At 48.1% G+C, this 21,725-nt stretch overlaps 1 protein-coding gene and 1 long non-coding RNA gene across 2 annotated transcripts in view; one reads left to right on the plus strand and one right to left on the minus strand.

The window, feature by feature from the left end:
• Positions 1–21,725, plus strand: part of LRFN2 (leucine rich repeat and fibronectin type III domain containing 2) — a 168,331-nt gene that overhangs the window by 27,075 nt on the left and 119,531 nt on the right. The gene's annotated exons all lie outside the window — the stretch shown is intronic.
• LOC311581101 lies at positions 14,123–20,313 on the minus strand. The gene is made up of 3 exons (XR_014773655.1): positions 20,153–20,313; positions 15,371–15,450; positions 14,123–14,694 (listed from the first exon to the last, which is right to left on the minus strand). It is a non-coding gene; the product is annotated as an uncharacterized lncRNA (long non-coding RNA).

Genomic DNA, 21,725 nt, shown 5'->3' on the forward strand with positions numbered 1-21,725 from the left:
TTCCGAGGCTTTCTCCAGGGCGATTGTCAGTAGTGCCAGCCTTGGTTCAAGCCCATCACCCCAACTGTGGCCCCACCTCAGAACCCGAGAGATCTACCCCCTTAATCAACAATAACCCTTTACTGTGTCTGAAGCATTGTTTCTGAAAGATCCTGAACATTACTTCAGCTGGTCAGATGCCTTGAGGCAGATTCAGCATGACCTGCAACCCCTGTGGGACCCATGGAGTCCTTGTCATTAAGAAGCAAAGAGGAAGCTCCCTTGTTCTACCTGCCTGTAGGTGCACACCTCCCACACCAAGGATTTCAGGGTGTGAGGCTTGGGGGCTGCTCAAAATGGGTTTTCCTGATGTCAGAGTGTCTATAAAGCCTCAGATGAATGTCGGGGGAGGCATCATGGGCTCAAGAAAGCACATAGAGGCCCAACAAATAGTGTGTGTGTGTGTGTATGTGTGTGTGTGTACTTGCATATTTGGGTTTTTTGGTTTTTTTGTTTGTTTGTTTGTTTTTTGTTTTTTGTTTTTTGTTTTGTTTTTTGTTTGCTACCTTGGTCAGGCCTCTGCCACCAAGCTACATCCTCAGACCTTATTATTCTGTTTTGTTTTGTCATTGTCGAATCAGGGTCTTGTAGGCCAAGATAGTCTTAAATTCACTATGTCCCCCTGGATGACCTTGAACTTCTAATCCTCCTGCTTCTTCCTCCCAAGTGCTGGGATCACAGGAGTGGGCTACCATGATGTGTTTATGCAGTGCTAGGAGTAGAACTGAGCACTGGGCATTCACACTACCAACTGAGCTACATCTCCAACTGAAAGAGAGCAGTTTAGTTGTATCCTGATACCCACCCAGCCAGTTCGTGTGCTCTTAGGTACACCCTCTGTAGTCCCTGAGGACACATGTGGCAATTGTTGAGTGAGTCTCTGGTAATGCTTCCTGCTGGACCCGGTCTACCTGAATCTGACATTACCCTCAGTAATCTACTGTCTCCCTACTTCTGCCCTTTTGTGGGGGTGGGCAGGACACCACTCTGCTACTTCAACTTTGTATCACATTCTTGGCATTTGAAGGGCCTGACTTTAGGGTTTTGGAGCTCCAGGCAAAGACCTATTCTCAAGAGGGCTGGGTCCCTGAGGATAACCACAGACTAGAAAGGAGTCGGAGAGCCCACCTGATGCCCTTGGCTCCTCCCAGATGCTCTGGATCCCCAGTTTAGAACTATGAGACCATCTCTAGAGCCACCATCAGGATGGTACAAGGCTTTCCAGGAAGCTTTGGTGGGCAGTGTAGGTGGAGTCTGAGGAGAGCAAGCAGATACTGGTGCAGGTCACAGTGGCCAGAGCATGGAAGGTTTGTCTGGGACAGAAGCCCGAACACACTCTGGGCTGTCCTGAGAATTCTCCTGGTCTTTGGTAGGCTTCTTTTTTGGGATGCTCACTGACTTAGAAAATCAGAACAAAACAAAACAAAACAAAACAAAACAAAACAAAAAAACAAAAAACAAATTCACTGTGAAAGATACTTGGCAGTAGGTAAGAAAACTGAAGGGCCAAGGTCAAGGGCATGTGCTGGTATGGTGGGTCTGGTCATCCCGAGCCTGTCGGAGTAGATTCTCCCTGAGCTATCTGCTCCATGCAGAAGGCTTCCTCTGTAGATTCCCAGGCCCCAGGAAGGTGAAGCTGGCCACAGAGCAAATAGAGGAAGGGTGGTGCATTTGAAGCCCTGGAGCTGAGCCTAAGGAGGATTCTCCCAAGGGTGACAGCACTTCCTGCACCTTGGGGTGGCAGCAGGAGCTTGCTCACCTTGCCTGCCTCTGACTGACTTCTCCGGATGGGACAGAGACGACTCCTGAGCGGCAGCCACCCGCCTGCCCCTATGGATCAATATTTCTGAGGGAAATTTCTTACATCCTGCCAGCTTGTCTCACATGTACAGGGGCTGGTGGGGGCGGGGGCTACTTCCCCTCACCCTGATGAGGTCATCTCCGGAGAAGAGAGCCAACTGTGCGTACCTCCCCCAACCCCTGTCCTGCTCCAGGCCCAGCCTCCAACTCTCCTCACAGTGACCTCATTTTCCTGGCTTTTTTTCTTGGAGAGGTGGAGGGTGGGCAAACTGAAGTGCAGCCCACTCTCTCTTCAGCTTGTCCTTGGGGGAATGCTGGGGAGCAGGCAGGAGGGGCCCCCAGCAGAGTGCTTAGAGTGCTTTTAATTATACTTGCCTTTTCTAGTGCTGGCAGGGACAATGAGTTATAGTCCCAGGAAAAGGAGAATCCAGAGGAAGTGATTTAATCGAGTGTAGAGGGGAGGACTGAGTTGTGTTAGATGTTAGAAGGAACTTGCCACCACCGTGCAAGTCACAGAGTTTCTTTTTTAAATGACAATTATAGTTAATTATATATTAGGTGAAAGTGTTTTTTGTTGGACACAGCATGCCACCCTTACCGCCTGCTCTGGGTGTGGAGACCATTGAGCTTGTGGGCTGGCTTATTGCGGGGTGACTTTAAACCAAAATCCTGCTGAGGAGGAGATTGGAGAGGGATGGAAGATCAGTAGGTCAAAGTCAGGACAAGAGCAACTCTGCAGCGTGGAAGAGGAGGAGGGGGAATGGAGGGGGAAACCCAGGTAGGGTTTGTGGCTTTGGGCCATCGGTCTGCTCATCTGGAGTGCAGCCCTCACTGGAGTGCAGCAGCCAGAATGCCAGGTTGTGACCTGCAGGCCTGAGCTGTTACGGACGGAGTTCGCATTGCCTTGAGTTAATGGCCACTCTTAAGAAACAAGGCCGCAGCTGGGAGTGGTGGTATACGCCTTTAATCCCCGCACTTGGGCAGGCAGCTCTTTGTGAGTTCAAGGGCAGCCTGGTCTATAGATCAAGTCCAGGAAAGCCAGGGCTCTGTTACACAGAGGGGGAAAAAAAATCTGTCTCAAAAAACAAAAACTAATACAAAGAACAACAAAAGACAGCAAAATAATAAATAATCAAAGAGAGCCTGTTTCCTCAACCCTTCCGTCCCCCCTCAGTGTTGTTTGCCATCAAGAAGCACCCTGTGCCTTGTCTTTTGACCTAGCTGTCCTCATAGATCTCCATTACCTTCCCACACCCATTCATCTACCTGGCCCCTCTTTCCCCTGTCTTCCTCATTCATCTATATGTCTATCAACCCCATTCATCTACCCAGGCATCTACCTACCCATCTACCCACCAGTCTTTCACCATATGCCCCCATCTTCCCATTCATTGGCTCCGTTCCTCCCATCTACTGTCTTTATTTATACCCCATCCACGTACCCCACTCTTCCATCTACCACATTCATTACCCACCCACCCATGAATCTCTCTAACTCTGTTGAGTTCTGGCTTGCTCTTAGTGGAACCAAGGTAGGGAAGGCAGATTTGGAGGGGGGGGAGGGAAGAGGTCCAAGAGGAGTGACCCTCAGAGTGGGACGCCAGCTTCATTCTCCAGGACTGGGACAACATCATGAGGCAAGCCTAGGGTTCGCTTAATATGTTTTTTTTCTAGTATAAATGTTTTCTTTGGCATGTCACAGATCATTGCCTTCCTCTTTGCAGGAGCCTGGGGGTGAGGGGGAGGGGAAAGCAAGGGTTTCATTGCCAAATAACAGCAATGGACCCATCAACAGAAAGGCCTGGTGTGTAGTTTGGATGTGGGTACTCAGGATGGTTGCTCCTCTGAAAACCTGGGAGAGTCAGCTGAGAGAGGAACTGCCTGCCTGAAGCCATTGAGAGACGAAGGCTACCAACAGGACTCAGGACTGGAAAGATGTCTGTCCATGGACATTCGTAGAAAAGCTTGGAGTAGGAAGCATAAAACCATAGTGCTAACCTGCTTTGACTACTAGTTCCAAACAGAAGGTGCCACATTCCCAGTCCGTCTATGGAGTTAAATGTAACTCTACATGCTGGATGTTTCACAACTACCTGTAATTCCAGCTCCTGGGCTCTGATGCCCTCTTCTGGCTTCCTCAGGCATCTGCATGCTTGTGGTGTACATACTCACACACAGATACACACATATACACATAAGACAAAAATAAACAAAGCTTTACATAAAGAACACACTGCCGAACAGCTTTGCCTTCAGAGGTCTTCCTGTTCAGGACCCAGTGGGGAAATTCCTCTCCTCTTACAAAGTGTCACAAAGTAGTTTCCCATCCCTAAGAGGTCTGGTGTGTGAAATGCCTCTGTCAGTACAGTTTTTTGGTTTTCATTTAATGTGACTCAGTTTCCATCACCACTTTTAGCCCTTTGACTATTGTTATATTTATTTTCTCCTGTGTTGATTTTGTCGATTATTAAAAGAAAATTGACTGTGCTGATACGCCCACTTCTTTACTAAATAAATCCAGTGTACATTGGTTGATATTTACCATGGCTAAGCCTCCTTAAATAGTCAGATGTCAGAGACAGGCTTAGCCACATGAAGCATCTTTGTCCTAGAAATGCAGGTTAATTAGAAACCAGAACCAGCAGAGGCAAGCAACATGCAGTCTCTGCCCAACAGGAAAGAGACAGAAGAGGAGGGCAGATGGAGAAGAAAGAGGCTCTGCCTCTGGCAGAAAGAATAAGCTGAGGTACACAGAGAAACCCTGTCTTGAAAAAAAATGAGCTGAGGGCTGTAGCCTGCTCTTGAGAACCAGGGACTGAAGCGAGGACTGAAGAGAGACTTCCCTTGTTGGCTAGCTGATGTGTTACCTGCATCATTTAAAGATGGGGGTGTTACAGATGAAGACAAACAAGAATGGGCTAAGAAGACTGCAGTGCAGATTTATTCTAGTCAAGAAAAGCCCACAACTGGAATTCCGTAGGTTCAGTTTTCTTAACCAATATATTTTATTACGAACTTATTAACCGAGTGTACATCCCTTATAACCCGACTAATCAAAACAATAGGAAAAGCGGATTAAAGAATACAATAACAAAACCTTAAGGATATCAGTTCCGAGGAACAACTCCCCTGATGTTGCCCAGCTGGATTTCTTCTGCTGGAACCTGGAGTAACCAGAACCCAGAACCTCAGCAGGAGCCTACAGCCCCGAAGCCTTCCCTCAAGTGGTTCTCTCTAGGAGTATCTTGATTAACAGCCAAAACTACCCCAAGTCTCCCAAGGCCCTGCCTCCAGTTCTGCGCTCATTTATCTATCTCCTCCCAGAGTCTGTTCATGGATCTTTTCAGCTGGCAACAATCAAGTTCCCACAGGAGGTGGTTTGCCTTTTAGTGGATTAACCTCACCTGTTCTCACAAGACCATTCCCCATCCCACACCTGGGATCACAACAAAAACAGGTTTATCTTTCCTTCAGAATTCTGCTTGTTTGTTTTAAAGGATGCTTACAAAGAAAGATGACGAGGAATATGTAAATAATAAAAGCTAGTTGCTAGGTTCAGTGTGTTTTTCTTTGATTTTTAAAAAAAAAGAATTTAATTTTTAAAAATTAAATCAGTGTGTGTTTGTGTGTGTATATATGTGTGTGTACATGTTTGCACGCGTGTGTGTTTGTGCGTGCGCATGTGCTTGTGTGTGCGCGTGTGCATTTTCACATGTGTGTGTATGTGTGTGTGTGTGTGTGTTGTTTGCATGTATATGGAGGTCAGAGGACTCAGGTTAGTTCCCTTCACCACATGAGTCTCAGGGATCAAACTTGGGCTTGGCCACAAGTGTCTTTACTAGCTGAGCCATCATACTGGCCTAAGAATTTTTTTAAAAATAAGAAATAAGAGCTTAAATGATTTGGGCGCTTTACAAAACTTATGGTTTGTATTTTAATTAATGTTTATAGCTGCGGGTGTGATTTGGCATGAATGTGTCTCTTGTTCATGATGGTATACTTAACCTGGGGGAAGACATGAACTAACCCTATGTGGTTGTGTCTGCGGTTGACAAGAACAGATATAAAACTGTTTTAACACAGAAAGAGATTAACCAAAATGCTAACCTTCCATCACCAGCACTGCCATCAACTGGGAATTAGAAAGAAATATGCATGCCATCCCTCCTTCCATGCTAGTTATGTTTCTCCTGTGGTGGACAAGTGCCTGACAAGAAGTATCCAAATACTTACCTTAAGGGAGAGTTTATTGTGGCTTACAGTTTGAGAGGATACAGTCCCTCGTGTTGGGGAAGGCAGAGCAGCAGAAGTTGTGTGGTGACATGCAGCTTCAGTTAGGAAGCAGAGAGTGAACAAGAAGTGGGGTGGGGCTCAGAGCCTGCCCCATGGTGGAAGACACTTAGATGTGCTCATAAGCGGATGCTAGCCATGTAGTACAGGATAACCATACTACAACCCACAGACCCAAAGAAGCCAAGGAGAGCCCAAGGGAAGATACTTGAGTCTCACTTAGAACAGACAATAGACAACCGAAATAGATGGACAGAGGGGACTGGGTGAGAGATGGGGTGGGGAGGATAACCGGAGTGGGGATCAGGTGAGTGGAGAGAGGAGGAGGCAGGTGAGGAAAAGAACTGGGAGAGAGAACAGAAAATGGTGGGGAGGCATCTCTGGGACCGGGAGTGAGGGGCTTTTGGGAGTATATAGGGGTGACCCTAGCTGAGACTCCAAGCAAGGGGTGTTAAGGAGCACAAAGTGGGCACCTCCTGTAGCCAGGTGAGACTCCCAGCAAAGGGAAGTGGGCAACAAGCCCACACATAAAGCCTTCAATCCAAAATGTGTCTTGTCTACAAGAAGTACATGGATAAAGATGGGGCAGAGATTGAGAGAATGGCCAATCAGTGACTGGCCCAGCTTGAGGGTTCTACCTCTTAATGGTTACACAACCCTTCCAAACTGCACACCAGTAGTAGATCAGGTAGAGGTTTCCCATTCAGACCACCACAACCCCAGACACCATTATCTGAGAACATTCGTTTGCAGAAGTCCCAGGATGCACCAAGACACCACGAGGGAAGGCCCTGTGAAATAGGGATGCTGGGCTGGTGTTGTTGGGGGTTTCTTGTCAACTGGCTGGGGTTGGGAACCAAGACTCTCTTTCCAACAGATCTCTGAGTGTTGACAAGCTCCAGGATGAAGGCCACAGACTGAAAACCGCTGCCTAGAGAATGAGATAGAAACACCTGCTCCCTAGCACGGGTGTGGGGGTGAAGTGTGGGGATGGGGTGCTCTCCCTGCTCAGCAGATGGTGTGACTTGGGTGGGTGGCTCTTTTCTTCCTTTGGGCCTCAGCAAAGTGAAGGAGTTGGATTTGGATTTGGGAAGATTTCATGTTAATTCTCTCCATATCTTAGCTTCCTTTTTTTAAAAATTGTGTGTTTGGCGGGGGCTGGGGGTAGGTATATATATCCACGTGTTCATCATGGTGTATGGTGTGTGTGTGTGTGTGTGTGTGTGTGTGTGTGTGTGTGTGCATGCATGTGTGTCATGCCTGTGGAGACCAGAGATTGATTGATGTCATTTGCTTTTCTTCATCACTTCCCTATTTATTTATTCACTTACTTATTTTTAATTGTGTGTGTGTGGGATACAGATTATATGCAGGTACACATAATGGCAAGAGCTGTCAGATCTCCTGGAGCTGGAGTTCCAAGTAGCTGTGAGCTGTCCAATGTGGGTGCTGGGAATTGAACTTGGCTTCTCTGTAAGAGCAGTAGGCACTTTTAACTACTGACCCATCTTTACAGGTCTTCTTTATTTACTGTGAGACACAGTCTCTCTCACTGAGGCAGGAGCTTACCGATTCCGCTAGGCTAGCTAGCCAATGAGCCCCAGGAAAGCCTAGGGCCAGGATTACAGAAGCGTGCCATCACAATCGACTTGTACGTAGATGCTAGGAATCAGAACCTGTCCCCTTGCTTGCATGGAGAATACTTAACTGACTGAGCCATTTCTTCTGCTCCACCTCTCCCCTTTTTAACATCTAACCCCAATGTATGCACGTGTCAGAGCCGAAGAAAATACAGTGTTCCGCTGTTCTTACTGGTGCTGTTGCCCTACAGAAGTATGTCATGGGCCATCTTGACATCATGACATGCATAGTTTTGTCCTAAGTGTAAAAACTCAATTCAAACATGGAGAAAACAGAGAATAATTCTTGGTTCTTGCGCCTAAAAGGTTCAGTTATAATGTGGACATCGGAGCAGCTTGGACAGCCTTGAGCTCCATTTCCTGTTGGCTCTGAGGCTTGCTATCTGCATGTTCTTTGTGTCTTCGTGAGCCTGGTGTCCATCCCAGTCTCATGTATACTCACTCTATTTTCTTGAAGACTATGCACCCCCAGAGGGCAGAAACCCTGTCTCTGATATCTGTTACAGTGTCAGCCATTGGTTAGAACCATCCGTGGGGCATAGTCAGCTTTCAACAAAACCCTATTACTAGGGCTGGATAGATGACTCAGCAGTCAAGGGCACTGGCTGTTCCTCCAGCTGACCTGACTTCACTTCCCAGCACCCACATGGGGCGGGGGGTGGCTTGGAACTGCATGTAACTCCAATGGCAAGGGATCTGACGCCCTCTGCAGGCCTCTGCAGGCCTCTGCTTGCACATGTGTGTGCACACATACACGCATACACACGCACATACGCACATGCAAGCACACACACACAATGAGACAGAGAGAGAGAGAGAGAGAGAGAGAGAGAGAGAGAGAGAGAGAGAGAGAGAGAGAGAGAGAGAGAGAGAGAGAGAGAGAGAGAGAGAGAGAGAGATGTACCACATAAATAAAATTTATAAGTCTTAAAAAAGAACTGATTCTAAATTCTCTGTTTGTGATAGTCCCTGTAAGTGGTCAGACTTGGACCCCACATTTCTCTGTAACCCGTCTTCATGGCAAGGGTCCTGGACCATCACCCATCAGCTTAGTGTCATCCATATACCCCATGCTGGAGATGGGGATGGAGTCAGCTCCCGGGATTCACAAAAGGTTCCTCATGAATGATGGATGGTTTCATGACTGACCTTTGGAAGCCAACCACAACTTCCCCCACACACTGCCTCTTAGCTGCCATCATCCGTATACACTTTCGTCCTACCATTCACACTCTGAGGGAGACATTATAAAATGTCACTCAGTTGTTGCTTGCTGCCCTCGGTCTAGCAGCTTCTAGTGCTGTGTGCTCTCTTCCTCCTACTCAGGTGTCACTGATGACTCGAGGAGAGATTGGTGAACTGATCAGCTGTGTGCAGCTACATCGTGCCTAGTGTGGCCTAGTGGGGAGACGAATGTGAGACTTGCAATAAAGGAAAGCCACAATGTGGCCACAGTCCCATGTCCCTCGACTCACCTGGCAGTACATGCCTTCCACGGGCAAGGGACCCTCCCTGTCCATTGTCTTCTCTGAAGCCCCCTGAAGTGGACATTAGAAAGGACCACCTGTGCCAGCAGATGCCACATGTTAGGAGGAGGCTAGGAACTTGGGAAGTGCCTGAAGGTTTCAGCCATCAAGGGCCATTGACAGCCAGGCTTGACAGTGTAATTCTCTCTAAGGGCCTTAGGTTTCCAGTCTGTTATTTCCCAGTCAATACCATGTGACAATAAACGTAGCCAATATATTGCTGAGTCAGTCTTAGTCTAAACACAGTCTCCTAGAAACAGGCTCCCTTGCTCAGCTTATTTCCTTGGCTTTCAGTTTCACAGCCTCTGCCTCCTCAGAGTTATAGGGTCACTGCTTTGGGAGAAGGAGGCATTTTATTTCTGGTTGTTGTTGTTGTTGTTTGGTTTGGCTTTTGGTTTTGCTCCTGGTTGGACTCCAGCTCCACCCTCACAATGCAAGCAATTGTCCTCACTGCCGGAAAAGTGCTCCATTGCAAAAGATGTTGACAAAGAGACTTGTGTGTCCTACAGATCCCATTCTTATGTCCCATAGTAGTTCCCACGCTTGTGTTGGCTCATGTGCGACACTCTTTTCCATCCCCCCGGGTTTCAGATTATCATGATCTCAAGAAACACAGATTGTGGGCCACGCTGTCAGCAATTTCCTACCAAACCTGTATTTTCTTATTTTTGTATTTCTGTGCTCTCTATGAGTTGGCTTGAACTACAGCTTTTTCTTTTACCATACTTTTTTTTAATGAAAACTATAGAAAGTCATCAACTTATTCTAACTTCTTATGTGTTTTTTTTCCTCCTTATGTGTTGTGATGGTTGGGTTTTGTCAACTTGGCACAAAGTCATCTGGGAAAAGGAAAAGTCAATGGAGGAAAAAAAACCCATCAGCTTGGCCTATAGGGAAGTCTGGAATAGTTTCTTGATCGATAATTGATGACTGATATGAGAGGATCCAGCTCATTGCAGTCAGTTCCACCCATGAGCAGGTTGTTCTGGGTGGTATAAGTAAGCCGACCCAGTAAGCATAGGGAGCAAGCCAGCAAGCAGTTTCCTCCATGGTTTCTGTTTCAGTTCCTGCCTCCAAGGTCCTGCCTTGACTTTCTTCAATGATGGACGATGGTCCAGACCTCTTAAGCACTACCCCATCACAGTTGGTTTGGTCATGGTGGTTATCACAGCAATAGAAAGCAAACTAAGACATGTGCTCTAGCCTTATCAGGCACACAGTACTTGCTCTTGCATGACAAATGTGGCCAGTTTGCCAGGCTGGAGGACTGACAACTCTTCTGCTAGCCCTGTTGACATCTCTGCGCACATGAGAGCAGGCTTCTCTTCTCAACTCACTTTAATGCCATTTGCTAAGCAATTGCCTTGTAAATATACAAATCCGTAATGACTGTGCTGTCAGAAATATCTCAGAGTTACTCAAACCACAGGACTCAGTAGCCCCGAACAAGCAAACCTTTGCTTCTTATTCACCCCAATCATTCGACGTGGTTGTATAATTCATGTAAGCCCTGCCCAAGAGTTCAGGGTCAAGTTCGTCAGCATCCCATTTCTGACACCAAATTCCCAACCTGCTTTATGTATTTGCTCATAGGTAGCTTTGGAGGCCCAGCTTGATGTGCTATTTTAAAGCTTCCTTTTTCTTTTTCTTTTTCTTTTTTCTTTTTCTTTTTCTTTCTTTCTTTCTTTTTTATCATTATCTGTATTTGTGTGGCTGTGTGTAAGTATGTACATGTGAGTGTAGGTGCTCATGAAGTCCAGAAGAGGGTGCCCAGATCCCCTGGAGCTAAAGTCACAGGAAGTTGGGAGCCATCCCATGTTAGTGCCGGGAATTGAACTCCGGTCCTCTGCAGGAGCCGTATGCTCTCTTAATCATAGAGCCACCTCTACAGCCCCTGACCTATCTTTATAAAACGAGGTCTATTTGCTTGTGAAGCAAAAGCGTGATATGAACTCTAGGTAGATTCCTCAGAGGTTGGCTGCTTGCTGTCTGTGTATTGGCTTTATCCTCTGTACAGCCCGGAAGAGAGATGTAGGCTGTGCATATCCACAGGTCAACAATATAGAAAAGCTATGGCATGTCCTCCCGACTCCACTCTGATTGGACCTGCTGTGGGGCACATATGCAGCTCTCAACCAGTCATCGTCGCCTCTGGTACGAAATGTACGGCATTGGAACCAGAGAATTTTTCCAGAACCATGTAGCTCCCCAGGCTGAAAGCAGAGCTTGTGGGAAGATCGCCACATATTCTCCTCATCTAAGGATGATGCTAAGATGCCGATGGCTGTCATTTGTGGAGCTCTGCTTTGTGCCTCGAGTGCCCAGAATAACCTGTAAATATAGAGTACTAATTTTACTCCTGTTGAAAATAGATAGGAAAACGGAGGCTCTTACATAAGGCACATGGGTTGGTAAATATCAGAGTGACAATATGGCCCAGTGTCTGTCAGACCCCCATGAAAACAAGGCTTTTGAAAGGATCTCAGCTCCTTGAAGCCGCGCTTTAGGCAGGGTCTCATCAAGGAACAGATGGCAAACACGCCAGCAAGTTATTTTGAAAAGGACTATTTACAAAGATGTGGGCATGGCATAGGGGAGCCATGGGAAGAGTGATGTACCCTGGGGCCAGTAACACCAGGAAAATGGTTCTTTCCCTAATCTGAGAAGGGTGGAGGGAGGCAGTGAGACCATTAAGAGTGTGGACAATATCCAGAAGGTGCCCCACCAGCAAGTCAGGCTGGGGATGGAGTAGCCAGCATACCTCTTTCCTCTCCAACTCATGCTGACCCTTCCCCATGGGTGGAGGCCAAAGGTACAGTGACCACTGATGTGAATTCCTCCGCAAGCCTCCTGGACAGGGGTCAGGTAAATGATTGAAGGGTCATGAAGGGTAAACAAGGAATGCCAATACTAGGATGCAGGAGATTTTGATGTGGTGAAGGAGAATGTATGAAGCAGGAGCATCACCAGGGTTGGGGGTATCACTTACTGACATTAATCAAGATTTAATTCGTTGCCACTTTTTACAATAGAAATATGTTGGGTTTTTTAATCTGGTTGTTAATTAATTATTATTTACCTTATTTGTTGTTTTTATCTAATAGTTATTATTTATTATTTAGTTTGTTCTATTATTTTATTTATTATATTTATTTAATTTTTTAAATAGTTACACCCCTTTTATTCTTTCATACATTTTTACAACCGATCTTCAGCTAACCCTTTCTGAGCATGGTACTAGGTCCAGTGAGTAGAGAGGAGAGGCATGGTGCCTCCCTCCAATCTAATGCATTTCAATGAAAAGAAGCAATGTGGAATAATAGGACCCACAGGGACAGAATCAGCATAGGCTGCTGAGAGTCACTGTGGTCCAAAGATCAATCCCTCACTGACCATATGACAGGCTCTCACTCTGTAACCCAGGCTGGCCTTGAACTCTCAGCAATCTTTCTGCCTTTATGTCTCAACTTTGGGGATTATTCGGAACTATGCTACCACACCCAGCTAAGCCAAAAGATATTCATAAACAAATCAGATGCACTGGCTGCTGGTTGTGGCTCTTCTTCACCATGTACTTTCTATGTGTGACTTTGAATTGTCTTGGTTATTTGGGGAAGAAGCTGCTGTCTGTATTCTCCTTTTGTAGGTGAGGAAAAGCAAGGCTCAGAAAAGACAAAGCCGTGACCTAGAGGGCAAGACCAGGCTTTGGGTGTCTGCCTGCTTCTGCTTGAAGCTGTCACTAATGAACATGAGTCTAGATTTGAGGTGGCTGCTGGGAGCCCAGGGTCAGATCATCAGGTCGCTGGGATTAATGCAGCCTTCTGCCTAAGCAAGGATGAGCTCTTAGCATCTAATGCAAAGATTTTACACAGACCTCTGGAGTGTGCCAGACACAAAGACTTAGCAGACACAGCTAAGCATAGTCCTCTGTTGAGACCAGGTACCCCACTCCCTGTGCTGAACCCCCAATGCTGCCTGTAGTCCGAGATGTCCACCCCACTACCATTGCAGCTCTTTGCCTCTCTCAGTGATCCTCAAAAACAACCCTGGAGTTGGGTGGGGAGCTGCAGGGCTGGCTCTGCAGTAGAGTGCTTGCCTAGTGAGCAGGGAGTCACCACACAAAGAAAAGTACAAAAAGCCACAGCAGCCCTGGGGCCCTGCCTTCTCTCTCTGGAGTCCCCCCTGTCATGAGAACAGGGCAGTGCTTGCAGAGGCCACCAGGGCAATGTTGGTTGGGTACAGGAAATATCCTCAATCTGAGTCATTGCTAGATGCGCCCCCCCCCCCCCCGGGCAGGCTTGATTCTAAGAGCCAGAGATACTGCACTAGAAGGAAAGAGAAAGAGAGAGAAAGGAAGGGGGAAAGAGTAGAAGGGAAGGAGAAAGAGAGGAATGAAGGGAAGGGGAGTAGAAAGAAATAAAAGGAAAGAAGGGAAGGGAAGGAATGTAGGAGGACGGAGGAATGGCAAAATAACAACAGCCTTTTTCTCACAAATTCACCTCTTAAAGTACATCAGGACTCATGGGTCACAGTGCTGGCAGCTCTTGCACAGTGCTCTGGTTCTTCTGCCTAAGTCTAGACCCCAAGTGCCTGGACTACGAGTGTCCCCATTTCTTCCCTCCGACTCTCCTGCTGTTGCCTTTCCCTCCCTTCTGGCCTTCTCTCCTCCCAGCTTTCTTTTCGTCCCTCACTATGCCTGGCCTCTCCCATTCTCTCCCTGCTCATCCCCATTCCCCTTCCTTTTCTTTGAACTGTTAATCCCAAAGATGAGAGGGGAAAGAATACCAGCCCCAAATCATCCTGGCCAAATTAATTAAGGCAAGCAACTAATTAAAGCAAGAGTCTTTATCCGTGTACACAGACTGCCTCCCCTAAGGCAGGGTCTGAGAGGTCAGCACTGGGTGTGAGGAAGGCAAGAGTTTTTTTTTTTAATAGTTTAGGGGCAGGGGTTTTCAAATGTGGCATTTGGCACGCAAAGACCAGAACATAAACATCACAAGTTAGTCATAAGCACTCCCAAAAGAAAGGCACGATTGCCATGTGGTCATAACAACAGGTAGTCTTAACAAGGGAGCCACAGCAACACTTTTGAAACAAAGACAAGATAGCAAGCTGGTTATTAACTTTTTGAAACAAAGGCACAATTGACATTCCTAGAACAGGCAGGACAGAACCATTTGTAGTTAAGTTTCTTTGAGAACCAGTGGTTTAATCATAAACAGGAATGAACCTAGTTTGTCTTTACTATAAGATGGCTTTTAAGCCTAAGATGGAGACGGCCAGTTCTTCAGATGCATCCTGGCTTGTGTCTCCTAGACACCCCTTATTTCCGAGCATGGCTGCTCCTGCAGACAATGACCCACTGAGTTTTCTCTTAGAGCTGTTCTGGTCCTCCAACTCTGGAAATGGGGATACAAATCAGGCAGTTATTGGCGCTATATGATGGAAGTATCTTTCTCTTTCTTCTCTTTTGTAACCAACAGCTCAAGCAGAGTGCTGTGCATGCTGACTTTTGGTGGCTGTGTAAAGGGACAGGGACGGTAGCAACCTGTTCTAAATATCCACCCCCACTTTCACCACCTAGCAGGGTTCAGACCAGTAGGCTTTCACCAGGCGGCTATCACTGATCAGTTCCCCAGCATGTAAACACAGCTCATTGCTATCAGGCTCCTCTCCAAAGGGAGAGAGTCATAGCAGTCAGTGTATGAAGTGTGTGTTACTATGTGCTGGGCACTGTATCAAGTGCTTTCATGAGCCAGCTCAGTGGATCCACAAAGTGGACAGTCCAATTTCCCCTGGTTTTCAGTGCAGAAACTCAGGCTTAGAGGTGAAAAGTGACTTACCTCAGGTCCAGTGTTCACCGGTGGAAGATCACAATTTGAACGCAGGACACTGTGCTTCTACCTACTAACTCGTCTCGCGCTCACTGCCAGTCTTTGTCCCATGGGCATTATCATAACCATCACAGCCACAAGAAGCCCTGTCACCCCTCTGTTCTACCCAGCTATTAATGTTATTACTGTATGTGCCTGTGCATATGTGTGTTTGTGTGTAAGTGTGTGCAGGTGTACTTACATGTGGCCAGAAGATAGGCCAAGGCATCATTCATTCCTCAGGCTGCCCATCTTGTTTGCTGAGGCCCGTCTCTCACTAGCCTGGAACTTACCAAATGGGCTAGGGTGAGTGGGACCTGCTCAGCCCATAGACCTGCCTCCCCCAGTACTGGTCACAGAGTTGGGGCTGTCTGTACCCTGGCCTGGGACATTTCTGCAATACAAAGTGCAGGTTGCCCTCATCCCCGTTGACTGAGAAGATGGGGGACATGCACTCTGAAACCAGACACTTAGACTGGAGATGGGGAAGGGAGCAAGCATTTGCACAAAAGCGTTTCCTTGCTGCTTCTCTTTGGTCACACAGGAGGCCATTGAAGCAAGTGATTTGGCAGGTCTCAGTCTATGGGTTAGGAGGGAGAGGACTGAACTCACAGGGGTCTTTGGGATGTCCAGTGTGGGGGGGGGGAGGAGGAGAGGTTCCTCTTGGGGGAACTGAGGAACCTTGATCTATGGACTCTAGTCCTGTCAGAAAGGCTTAGCCCCAGGAATCCCATGCCTGGGGCTCAGAGGGACAAAGTCTGGCTTTTATCACAGCTTCCTGTTGACACTGAAAGTTTGGGATGAATTTTTAAAAAAGAAAAAGAAAAAAAAAAAAAAAAGAAAACAGAACTGAACAGGCCTTAAAAACTCAGCCCAAGGTGAGACATTCAGACCTGCTATACTTGTAGGCTGAAGGTATGGAGACACTTGGAAGCCATTTGTGTGTGTGTGTGTGTGTGTGTGTGTGTGTGTGTGTGTAGGGGGGTGTGGCTAGGAAATCATCACTTTCATCACTTGCTTGCAGGGATGGAGAACTCGAACCTAGACCTGGGGATGCTGTGCTCCAGCCTTTATCTCAGCTGGGCTATCCTAGTCTGGTGTGAAAGAGGGGTACAACATGGCTGGTATGTCAGGGTACTTACTGATAGTGTGGAAGGCTGAAATATCCAATGGGCCTAATGGACCCATTCCAGATCTAAAGGGCCCCACCACTTGTCTACTCAGGTTCCTTGTAATTGAAGGTGTTAGATTCAGGGAGGCTGGGGAGGTGGCTCCGAGGTTCAAGGGCACAGACTGTTCTTGCAGAGGACTCCAAGGCAAGCACACACTGCACATTTAAAGATTTTTAAAACCCCATCTTTTAAAAATGCAGATTGGGGGAAATCCAAAGAAGGAAGGCAATTGTGTGGGGTCTCTCATGGAGCCAGCCACTGAGGTGGGACTTTCTCCCACTGGCTAGCTCTATGAAAATGCAGGCTGTGTTCAGACCAACAGGATCAGACCCCCTTCAAAGGTCTCCAAGGCCTCCTCAGCCTTGCATCCGGGAGGGAGGGACTAACAATTCTCTTGTTCTGACTTCTCTACTTACATCAGCCCCCATACAATTCTTTCTAAAAAAACAAAACCTAGAGCCTGGCAGGGATGCCCCAGGACGTGACAAGACTGCAAGGCCCAGGTCCCCAGTGCCTTATGGGCTGAGTGTTTAGAATTGGCTGTAGGCGTTTGCCACACTGAGGACAAGGACAGGAGACTCTCTGTGGGAACCCTGCATTTTACAAGGACAGAGAATAGAGAGAGTAAGTGGAGGTAAACACCTGGTTGGTTTTCTTTTCAGCATGCTGCCAGGATGCCTGACTCTTTGCTGATACAAAAGACATCCAAGCCAGGGAAGCCCCCATGGCTGGCAGCCGCTTCCCGCCTGGGACCTGACCCATAATTATAATCCCTTTTCTTTGATTTTTTTTTCCTCTGCAAAAACAGCAACATTCCAGCTAGACTCAGAGCTGAAAAACAGCACCATGTCAAGCTTAAGAGATTTATAAACAGTGGGGGGAAAAAACTCACAGACTTGTTTTCCTGCATCTCATTTCCCTCCCTGTGTGGAGGGGAGGGAGAGAGGACAGCAGAGGCTGCTGGGTGACAGGAGTCAAGTCAGAGTGGGGAGGACACAGATGTGTAAGGCACCCGGTGTGTCCATGGGCCAGATGCTGAATGTAAGCCAAGGATGTGTCTAGGCTGCCAAAAAAAAACCACTGCTAACGCTGCCTCTGTTGGCAACAAGGCAGGTACCTACACATAGCTGTGTATGTATTGTTAGCAGGATCCCTGGGCTTTATCCAGAAAGGATTTATAGTGCTCTTGTAAGTAGTGAAGGCAGGATGGAAGTGCTACCTGTCCCTCTGGCATCTGTGCTGATGAGGTGAGGTCCCACCAAGCTGAGGTGGAGTCTCTGCATCAGAGGGAGAAGGCAAGCGAGTGGTTGGTCCTGTTGGGAGATGCACAATGCATCCGTCATGTCATCAGATTGTTGAGTCGCTGAGCTGGTGGGGGCTCAGAAGGGCCTCAGACTCAGTCACTCACTTTGAACTGTGCAATTTGCAAGCATGCTATGTAAGCGCCAGGCAGGGCAATGGGAACTCTCAAACCTGGTCCTTCATAGCCACGCCCTTTGCCTGCATCCTTTCCTCTGCTTGTGGGATGTTTTGTACTGGATGCCCTTGGAGAAAATGGGGACATGTGGCTCTAGGGTGTCACAGCTCCTGGTGCCCCTTCAGAGGCCTGGGGCTCTCCTCCCAGTAGAGAACAGATGGGAGAGCCCAGCTTCAAGGAGGCAGCCCGAGGGACCCATGTTCCAACTGGAGCCTTGGAAAAGCAAGGGTGCTGGACCCAATTCCAGCTGCCCAGAGAGTGAGGTTTGAGCAGTGCCGTGGTCAGAGGAGAGGACCACAGAAGGTCTTCTAGTACCTTACTTCTTTTCATCCAGCCTAGCTCAGTGGCCAGGAATACAGGTGCATGCTGGTAAGCCCGAGTGAGGGCTACGTCTCTGGGAGAGAAGAGGGAAAGCTATTGCTGGTGAGGACCTGAAGACTCAGAACTCAGCAGATTTGTTTCAGATCCTTCTGAGTCTATGATGTGGCTGTTCCACTGTGATATTTCCCATCCACCCATCTGCCCATCACCTCCGCCTTCTGCCTTCCCTTCTCCTTCTCATCTTCTCTTCCTCCTCTCCTGCCTGCTCTCCTTCATCCCCCTCACCTTCCTTATCCTCTTCCTTCTCCCCCCTCTTCTTTCTCCTCCCTTTTCCCCCTCTTCATTATTCTACCCTCTCCCTCCTTCTGCTTCAGTCCTCCTCATCCCCCCCATCCCCCCACCCTCTTCTACCAGTTCCTCTCCCCTCTCTCACTCCCTCCTCCTCTCCCTCCTTCTCCAGGCTCCAACACAGCATTGCCTGGGCTGCATTCCTAATGAACCCCTGCTGCTTCTGTCAACTCTCAGGGCCCAGGTTTCTAATTGGAAAAGCTCACAGGCCGGCGAGCCTGCCTTGGAAAGGCAATCACCAGGGTACCACAAAGCTCCTCGCAAGAGGCTGAGGAACCTCCTCCTGGCACTGTCCTGACTTTCACATTAGAATTGACAGGCACGTGCCAGCAGATAGCCCCGGCTCCTCAGAAATTGATCACGAGAGTATGCCTATATGAGTGTATAGATGTGTGGGTTCTGTACACAGGATGGGTGCGCCTCTGGGTGTCTGCCAGTAAGCTGTCATGGTGTCTGAAGATGCCAGCGAGAGCCTCTCTGTGGCCTGCAGGCCCACTGTTCGGCAGCAGTCTCTAGGGGGAGGTGCTGGATTTAGATACCTCTGCTCCAGCAGGAGCTCCTGTTTAGTTCAGCCACGTTTCTCAGAATCCTCTGCAAGTGAGAACATCCCACTTAGGGCAGCTAAGACCTGTCACCTGTACCTGTGTTCAGTGCATCTGAGACCTTGTGTCCTTTTGGGGTTTGTCCCAATGCCTCAGGCCTGCTCTCCATCTTCTCTCTCTCTCTCTCTCTCTCTCTCCTGTGTGTGTGTGTGTGTGTGTGTGTGTGTGTGTGTACACATGTGCATGCACATATGTGGAGGCCAGAGGCCAGCATCTAGGACAGTTGTTCTGCCAGTCTTTATTTGGGGAAACAAGGCCTCTCTCTCACTGGGACCTGAGATCGCTGACTAGGCTAGACTAGTTGGCCAGTGAGTTCCAGGTTTTCACCTATGTCTATCTCCCCAGTGCTGGCATCGAAAGCCTTGCTACCACCCCAGCTTTTCTTTTTCTCAATGGGATTGAATGCAGGAGCTCATGCTTCCAAGGCCAGCAGTCTCCTGACTGAGATGCTCGCCAGCACCTTCGCTCTTAAGCTGTAAGAGGAGGCTCCCTCTCCTCGATGTCCACTATGTCCCACTCAGTATCCCCCAAACCCCTACCACAGGGACTCTTTTCTGGGAAGGCTCCAGAACCAGGGACTCACAGGCAGGTCAACCTGGCTCACCCGAGATGGGATTAGTCAGGCTGTTTTCTTTCCCTGCCTCTGGCACAGAGGCTCTTCTGGTGATTCGGTGGAGATGACGGCATAGTGAGGAGTTCCAGGCATTCTCACACAAGTGCCCCGGGGATGTGCCACCCTGCACAAGTTATAGCAGGAGAGTATTGGAGGTACAGTCTGTGCAACAGGACTGTGCTTTGGTGGGTTTGCACTAGATTCCATAGAGAGAAGGCTAGAGTCAGATGATTGAACATGTGGCAAAATGAATGTGCCCCCAGTCTCTGAGCCCCACCCTGGGATCACAGCCATCCTTCTGCCTCAGCATGTAAGGAGGACACTGCACCTAGGACCCTGCCTGGTCTTTTCCTGGCGAGACACCTCACTCCTTCCTGACCCCAGTGGTTTCTCGCAGCCTGATAAGACTCCTTCAGGCCCGCAAGGGAGCTAGCAAAGAACATTCACTTACCAGATGTCCTTTTCCATCACAGAAGCTTGTCTCCCTGGCACCCATGGCCTCTGCTGTGCCCCTCTGGCCTCTGAGGGCAGCTGAACCCCTGCAATAAAGGAAGGAGACTAGGGGAAGGGAAGACATCCATCTGCAAGGGGCTCAGGAAGAGGCGTAGCCCCACACATGGTTCTCTCTCCAAATGAAAACACTGCTTTGTTCATTATGTTCTCTGCCTCCAAGACTACCATGTGGCAGCAGCGGCAGCTGGCAGCCCCTCAGGGCGACATCACATCTCCCTTTCTTTCACTACCAGTCACAGCAGACCTGCAGAGAAAAAAAAATTCATGGGATCTAAGAGCTCTCCCTCTGCTTCCTCCTACCTGGCTCAGGCCTCTCGGGTCCGGTGATGCTCACCCCGAGGACCTGTGGCCTGACAGGGATGAAACATGAGTTTTAGAAGATACCACCCTCCACCTTAGCGGGGACATAGATCCAACCTGTTCTTTTTAAATTCAGCACCCCTGAAACCCAGAGGGAAGGATGCATGGATTTACAGTCATCATTATGTTCACAAGGGATGATTCTTCCAACATGCTCATTAAATGCTGAGGACTTATGTAGCCCAGGCTAGCCCCTGAATCACTACGAAGCCAAAGATAGCCTTGAACACCCCATCAATTGTCCTGGCCCCTATTTCCCAAGTGCTAAGGTTGCAGGTATACACCACTATGTCTCATTTGTGCAATGCCTGAGATTGAACCCAGAGCCTCGTGCACTTTGTGCCCTGGGATGCTGCGTTAGTAGCAATACTGTCAGGTGTAGTATTTTCTCACAAATCTAACAAGGACATTAAGATGCATGGAATATTCCAGAGGCTTTTCCATGTTCACACAGGTGCTAACAGTGAGGCCCATATCAAACACAGTCCTTCAGTGAGCACATTTCATAGCCAGGGCCACAGCAGGACCAGGACCCTGACCAGAGCTTACATAATGCACCATCAGACCCCATCGGGTTACACACAGTAACTGGGAGAGGTGACAGTAGAGTGGAGTCTTACACTGTCTAGGTCACAGAGAGAATCTCTGTATTGGTGGACATATTCATTGTTCCTTAGTGAAAAGGGACTAAGACCTCAGCCTTCCCCACCTAAGGTCTCTTTAAAATGTTTTCAGAATATTCTTTTATTTTATATGTATAGGTATTTTGCCTGTATCTATGTATGTGCACCATGTAAGTGCCTGGTGCCCACATAAGAGTGTCCAATCCATTGAAACTGGAATCACAAATGGTTGTGAGCCACCATGTGGATGATGGGAATCAAAGTTTTGTCCTTTAAAAGAGGAGCCAGTGTCCTTAACTGATGAGCCTACGGCCTCCTTATCCTACACAAAAGCCCAGCTCTCCACTGGTTCTCTACTCAAAACAGAAAACTATGCTGACTGATGATCCAGGCTCTGTGCTATGTGGGCTTAGAAGCTATGTTGCTGCAGTGGGTGGCTAGATGCTTTGTGGGGGTGCCCCTGAGGTTGGGATGTTGTTTTGTACTCTACTGTACCCATACTTCTTAGGACTGTGTCTCGCCTGCAGT

This window comes from Acomys minous (assembly GCF_964271855.1).
Source record: "Acomys minous genome assembly, chromosome: 13".
Lineage (NCBI taxonomy): Eukaryota > Metazoa > Chordata > Mammalia > Rodentia > Muridae > Acomys > Acomys minous.